The sequence below is a fragment of the Dinoponera quadriceps genome, unplaced genomic scaffold (assembly GCF_001313825.1).
Source record: "Dinoponera quadriceps isolate SergipeBrazil2010 unplaced genomic scaffold, ASM131382v1 scaffold1728, whole genome shotgun sequence".
Taxonomy (NCBI): domain Eukaryota; kingdom Metazoa; phylum Arthropoda; class Insecta; order Hymenoptera; family Formicidae; genus Dinoponera; species Dinoponera quadriceps.
This window is the reverse complement of record NW_014555792.1, coordinates 15,041-22,264: the sequence shown is the minus strand read 5'-3', so window position 1 is coordinate 22,264 and position 7,224 is coordinate 15,041. Positions and strand designations below refer to the sequence as shown.

At 40.1% G+C, this 7,224-nt stretch overlaps 1 long non-coding RNA gene across 2 annotated transcripts in view; it reads left to right on the top strand.

The window, feature by feature from the left end:
* LOC106745401 overlaps positions 1-5,853 on the top strand; it is a 15,102-nt gene extending 9,249 nt beyond the window's left edge. For both annotated transcript variants that reach the window (XR_001374522.1, XR_001374521.1), the window contains exon 3: positions 5,667-5,853. This is a non-coding gene — a long non-coding RNA (uncharacterized LOC106745401). The remainder of the gene's footprint in view (positions 1-5,666) is intronic.
* Positions 5,854-7,224: the final 1,371 nt, after the last annotated feature.

Sequence of the window (7,224 nt, the reverse complement as noted above, 5' to 3'; positions counted from 1 at the left end):
CGGACAAGTACTGTCGCCAATTAACCAATCTGAATCGAGAAATCAAACAGAAACGTCCGATTTTGTCAAATCGCAAGGGCGTAGTCTTTCACCACGACAATGCAAGACCACACGTTTCGAGACAGACGCTGCGCAAACTGAACAGCCTGCAATGGGATGCCTAACTCATCCACCGTATTCTCCTGATGTCGCACCTTCTGTNTGGGATGCCTAACTCATCCACCGTATTCTCCTGATATCGCACCTTCTGATTATCACTTGTTCCGGTCATTGCAAAATCATTTAAATGGAAAAAAAATTGACTCTTTGGATGCCTTAAAAAACGTCGTGTCTTCGTTCTTCGAATCTAAGCTGCGCAGTTTTTATGATCGGGGCATCCGTATGCTGCCAGAACGTTGGAAAAAGATTATAGACAACGATGGAGAATATATCATTGATTGAATAAAGAACTTTGTATGCCTAATCACTGTCTGACTTTTACTCACAAACTCCGCATGCACTTTTGCACTCACCCAATACAATGTTTGATCAATATGCGATATTCCTTTTTTTCTATTTTTTTTACGAAGGCGAAGGTAGCGACACTTAAACGACTGTAGCTTGTAAACAAATGAACGAAATGTCATGAAACTTCACACATCAACTAGTGACAGATGAACCTCTCGAAATAAATCATGTTCATTTTCTAGTGGCGCCACCTACTGAAAAATCCCGGGACTTTTCAGCCCATGTAGTATATATACTGTGTGAAAAGTACAATATCCACGTGTGATTTAGCGCACATAACTTTATTTCTATATTGTATTGTTAGTCATCGAAGTTCGCATTAACGCTGTGATGGAAAATAGAGAAATTTGTATAATTAACTAATACGAGTTCAAACTTGGTCATACTGCAGCCGAGGTAACGCGTAATATTCATACTGCATTTGGTGAAGGTACTGTAAGTGAAAGAACGACGAGACGTTGATCTGAAAAATTTTGTTCTGGGGACACAAACCTCGACAATTTGTCTCGCGGACATGCACCTTCCGTCATTGATGACGTTATTTTGAAGGAGATGGATGAAACAGATCCAAGATTAACAGTCTGAAAGATTGTCAAAAGATTCGAAGTTGATCATTCCGATATTTGAACAAGTTGGGAAAAGTGGCATAGTTGGATAAATGGGTCCTCCATGAAATCATAGAGAGAGAGAGACCAATTGAGACCTTCGGAGATCTGCATTTCTTTGCGGCTGCGACAGAATTCAGATATAGATACAGAGAACAGAATGCAGTTGGAATTTCACACAGGATTGTGACCTGTGATGAAAAATGGATTTTGTAAGACAACCACCGGTGTTCTGCGCAGTGGTTAGATACGAATGAGGCTCCAAAATATATTCTAAAATCGAATCTTCACCCCAAGAAAATGATGGTGTCTGTATGGTGGTCTAGCAAAGATATCGTTCACTATTCATTTACTAAACAAGGTGAGGTTATAAATTCTGATAAGTACTGTCAGGAAATTGCCACCATGCACCAAAAACTGTGTGCTCAACAGCCAGCATTGGTCAACAGACATCGCATGTTGCTGTTGCACGATAACGCTAAACCACACTTTGCAAAACAAACCGTTCAAAAACTCGCCGAGTGTACATTGAGTTTTCCCTTCACCCTCCCTATTCTCTAGACATCTCACCAACAGATTATCATCTTTTCAAGCATCTGGATGCGTTTTTGGCGGGCAAAAATTTAAATGAAGGAAGAAGTATGAAAAATGCATTTAAGGAATTTATCGATTCACGCTCTCTAGATTTTTTTAGAAAGTGCATTGATGCATTTGGATCACGTTGGCAGAAGTGTATTGAAGTAGGTGGAAGCTATTTTGATTAGTTATGTAAATTTTAAATTTGAAAAATACAAGTTTCAACTATATGTTTATAAACGGCCATTTCATTTGCACCAACCTAATATTTTGTACTTTAGAAGATGTTTGCTAAAAATGAAAAAAAGTCCGTTTTTTCAAAGAGGTATTTCCCTAAACGTCGAGATACGCCGAGATACGCCGCTAAAGAAAATATGTGTCTTTTATTTTTTGATGCTCTATAACATATCCAAGTTCCATCAAAATCGATGAGATACTGTACCAATTGTTTCCTTGTTAGTCTTTGTTTCTTAGCAGAAACGTGGTGACTTCTCTCACATGCTTATAGTGCGTACGCTGATTGTACTCAAACACACGGTACCTACAGTTTAATACGGGTTCCGAACGGCAATTTCTTTTAGACGAGCGTTCAAGGTAAAGATACTCTCGATAGGTTGTCACTTCTTTCCGAGAGGAGACACGAGCGTAAATATTTTGGCTTCTATCAGTATCGAACCCGGGATCGCTAGTGTAGTAGACCAGTCTGTCGTCCGTAGACAGACACTGTCTGTTATGTTACGCTCGCGCTTCTCTATGTGCATACATCAACTATTATTAGGTGCGCAACTAAGTTCTCGCTGTTTTTTTTTATGAAAATATAACTTTATTGTGAAAAAATGGTTACAAATGAATCATTCAAAGTATTGCCAATCGCTAGCTTGGCTAGTAACTTATTCCCATATATAACTATAACTTATAGGCCTATAACTTTTTCCCATCTTTCTACCAGATCTCGAATACCGTTACGGTAAAAGCGTTTGTCTTGTGAGGTTACCCACGAATCAAGCCATTTTTTGATGTCTTCATATGAGCGGAACTGCTGATGAGCCAGACCATGTGCCATCGAACGGAACAAGTAATAATCGGACGGCGCAATATCTGGGGAATATGACGGGTGGGGTAGGACTTCCTATTTGAGCGTTTCCAAGTAGGTTTTAACGGGTTTGGCAACATGAGGCCGAGCGTTGTCATGCAGTAGAATCACTTTATCGTGCCTCTGCTCGTATTGTGGCCGTTTTTCGCGCAGTGCTCGGCTCAATCGCATCAATTGAATTCGATACCGTCCCCCAGTGATGGTTTCGTTCGGTTTCAACAGCTCATAATAAATAACACCGACTTGGTCCCACCAAATACACAGCATAACCTTCGCAGCGTGAATATTCGGCCGAGCCGACGGCGTAGAAGCATGACCGGGCAGTCCCCATGACTTTCTTTTCCTTGGGTTGCTGTAATGAATCCATTTTTCATCACCCGTCACGATGCGATGAAGAAAACCCTTCCTTTTTTGCCGCTGGAGCAGTTGTTCACAGGCGAAAAAACGACGCTCAACGTCCCTTGGCTTCAAATCATAAGGAACCCAAGTTCCTTGCTTTTGAATCATTCCCAACGCATGCAGTCGCTTGGAAATGGCTTGGCGGGTAACTCCTAATGCTGAAGCAAGCTGTTCTTGTGTTTGGCATGGATTCTCATTGAGCAATGTCTCCAATTCAGCGTCTTCGAAGGTTTTTGGCCTTCCTTCACGCGGACGGTCGTCAACATCGAAATCACCGTCTTTGAAGCGACGGAACCAATCACGGCACGTTGTTTCACTTAGAGCAGCATCTCCGTAAACTTTTTGGAGCTCTCGATGAGCTTAGCCGCCGTTTTCTTCGAATGAAATAAGAAAATCAACACTTCCCGCAAATGACGATTATTTGGCACAAAATCAGACATTTTCACACAACCAAAAGTATATGACGCCAAAACAAAATCACTAACGTGTCAAAGCGGTTTGTTTACAATATGTCTAAGCTTGCTTCATGATGTTTTGGATATGTCAAAATCGACCAACACTTACTGTTGGAGCCATCTATTGAAAAACAGCGGGAACTTAGTTGCGCACCTAATATTATTATTATTGTCTTTATATATTGAAATGTTTTATGATTATATATTCTGCATATCAGTACTGAACGCCTATTATTATGAGAATGTTCGATGAGAACATGTTGCGTATATTATCGAGTAGAGTAGACGGCTATTGATAACGTTACAGTTATTTGCAAATATTTCCACCTATTTTTCGAAAAGTCCGTATGTTAGAAAATAATATTGTTATATATAGTTGGATTTGGCATAAAATATATTTTGTTTGGTAGACAAAAAATTTTGAAATTATGAAAGAAATTTGTGATTGATGAGGCCATGTCGATAATCATAACATTTTCCAAATATCTAATTATGTCATTACAAAGTACTCCTAAAACCATTTAATTTTTTATGAGAAAATTCTTTACTATTTCTTATACTTTTGACAATGCATGCTCCCAAAGAAGAAAACAGACTTTTTTCATAGGGGTGTTTTGTCCCTAAAAGGCCTCCTGGGCACGTATAAAAAAATGTGTCTCTTCTTTTGGTCTGAGTTCCAATATATCTCAAGCTCATCTCAATCGGAGGGACACCGTTAGTTGTAATTCCTCGTTGGTTCACGGGGCAGAGTTACTCTCCTCGCGGCACCGTACGCCAACAGGTCCGAAAGGGCTATCAGGATGACTGAAAGGTCATCAGGAGTGCATCTCCATTCCGCCCAAAGGGGCGGAGGAATCCAGCGGTTCGCCGCTTACCAAAGACTTCTCCAGCCCTTTGTGCGTTGGCGAAGGGTCTATAACTTGTATATGCCGCGGCCATAGTGTTAGATATTTTGCATAGGTTAGTATGGCGTGACTAGGATTAAGGGAAATAGGTCATCATGTCTGAGAACACTTGAGTCTCCAGCCGATTTCGCCATCCTCGCGAATCATCCGATGATGGTCAGGACCGAAAGGCCGTTGGGCGAGCTTTTCGAGATTCATTCTCATAGGCGACGCTCGTATCCTCGGAACATCCTCGAGAACGTTCGTAGCCCGGACGTGCCCCACGTATAAACGCCTGAGAGTATCCACGCGACGACTCTCCGCCAATTTGAGCAAACAACTGGCGCTCGCTCCACCATCCGTTCTGAGCGTTCGAAACATGCCGCGTGAGAAAGAATTTCCCAGCCCGTGTTGAAGATGACTTCCAAGATTACTTTCGCCATATGTGGCCGCGCATTGGTATGCAGCAAAAACATCTTCCTTTTTCCAGTGCCGATAAAAATTTTTTCTTCAAGTGCGTCATTCAATCTAATCAATTGCTATTGGTAACGCTCAGAATTGAGTTTCATCGGTTTTGAGCAACTCATAAATAACGTCCTTCTGGTCCTACCAAATACACAGTAACATTTTTTTGCGTGTTTATCTTTGAGGTGCTATACGATAGCTCACTTGGATAACCCACAATTTTCGCTTCTTAGGATTGCCACGGAATACACATTTTTTATCATCAGTCATTAATTTATACAAAAAGTCCTTCTTTTTGAATCTTGATAGCAGGGACATAGCGGTGTCGAGGCGCCTCTATTTGTTTTCAAGACTGAGCACATGCGGAACTCAACGGCCCATTTTTTAAACCCTACTAAACTTATGAAGAAGTTTTGAAATGGCTTGTTGGGTCATTGCAAGTACATTTGTAAGTTCTGATTGAGTCTGATAAAAATTTTCTTACAAAAGCTGTTCCAATTTTTTATCTTCATCTTTCTTCGGTTGTCCAAGGCGTTGTAATATAATATTTTGAAAGTTGTTATCAACACTAGTCAAGTTCGTCATTGATTCTGGCATCCCCGTAATCCTCGTTTTATATGTTTTGCAACAATTTTGTTACGAACGGGTTTGTATTCTGATCGGATTTTTGCTGTCGTTTTAGGAAGAGGGCATGACGCACCGAACTCATGCAGTGGCGAAAACACGTGCGCATCAAGTACGGTGGTCGAGTCGGTGTCGGTCAAGGACAGCGGGAGCGGGAGCAAGTGCAGCTGCAAGTGCGCGTGGTGCAGCTGCAGCGAGAAAGGGGCGCACGACTCAACTACGTCTGTCATCAGCCTCAGCTCTCATCAACGGCTCGCCGCAACTGCAACGCAGCAGTCATGCTCTGCTGCGGTCGCAGAAAGGTAAGTGCGAAGTACATAAACACAAATTGATACGTCATATGACGAATCGCTCGCGTTCGTAAGGGCGGAAAGCGTGGTAAGCAACCTCGAAGATACGAAGTGCCGAGAATGTGCAAATCAAATCAGATTGGAAGCAGAGATTTCCTTAAATAGCACCATGGAAAACTCGTCTGAATGTGTTTTCTTTATCGATTAACGCGTTCACTACCAACGTTACTCATGTATGATGTATATATATGTATATATATATGGTAATGCATGAAGAAATCAACAAATTCCTAGAATGTGTTCTAGAGATCGTTCTAAGTAAAAACAATAAGATGCACTATTGGTTAATTCAGTTCAGTTATCGAGATATGGATAATTCTTGAGATGTAAATTTCTCGGTGACAACGATCTCGCCATATTCTGAATTATTTATTATGGATTTATTTGAAATCTTCTGTACACAATGATGGCAGAAACCCATCAATTATTAGTTGGCATAGAGGCCACAATAATAGGGGCCACAGATAATATTCGTATTCAATTTATACAAATTACTTAGCGGAGATCTGTGGTGCAACGAACAGCAGCATGCTTACAAGCAAAAAGTGGACACTTCAAAGAAATAATATGATTAGGAAGATAATATTCATCTGTATATAATAATATATAATATATAATATATATAATAATATTCATCAAAAGTTATAAATGTTTGATATGTTTCGTTTGTTGAAATATTAATAAAATTGTCTGTATACATTTTAATAACTGAGCCGAATTTGCTTATAATGCACAGCAAATTTTTTATTTAGAATTTACCTTTAGAACACATTTTAGTTCTTTGGTTTTCTCGCAGACAACTCTGTATATATTAAGTTGTTCGGAAAGTTTGTTTCAAATCTTCTATGTAAGTTCAGGACCTAATCCTTTATTCAAAGAATAATTTTATTTAAGCAAGTATGTATCGCTCAGTTCAATGACTTTGACCCATCTTTCGGGTAGCAGCATAATGTTCTTGCTCCAAAACAAAGGTTTTTTACTGGCGAAAAATTGATAGAAGAGAATTTTAAAGTTTTTCGAAATTTTTGTCCCAAAGAAAATTTTTCAAAGAGAAAAATAGGTAATAATAAGATAGAGTACGGTCGGGAGAATACGGATGATGAGGAAAAACGTTCCATTTGAAGTCCAGCATCTTCCTACGGATGGACATCGCAATGTGAGATCTGACGTTATCATGGTGAAAACTCCACGCCTGTTAATCAGTCCACGACGCATGTAGTGCGATGGTAGCCTTCAGTTTCACTGGCTGGAGGCTATACTTTGTTG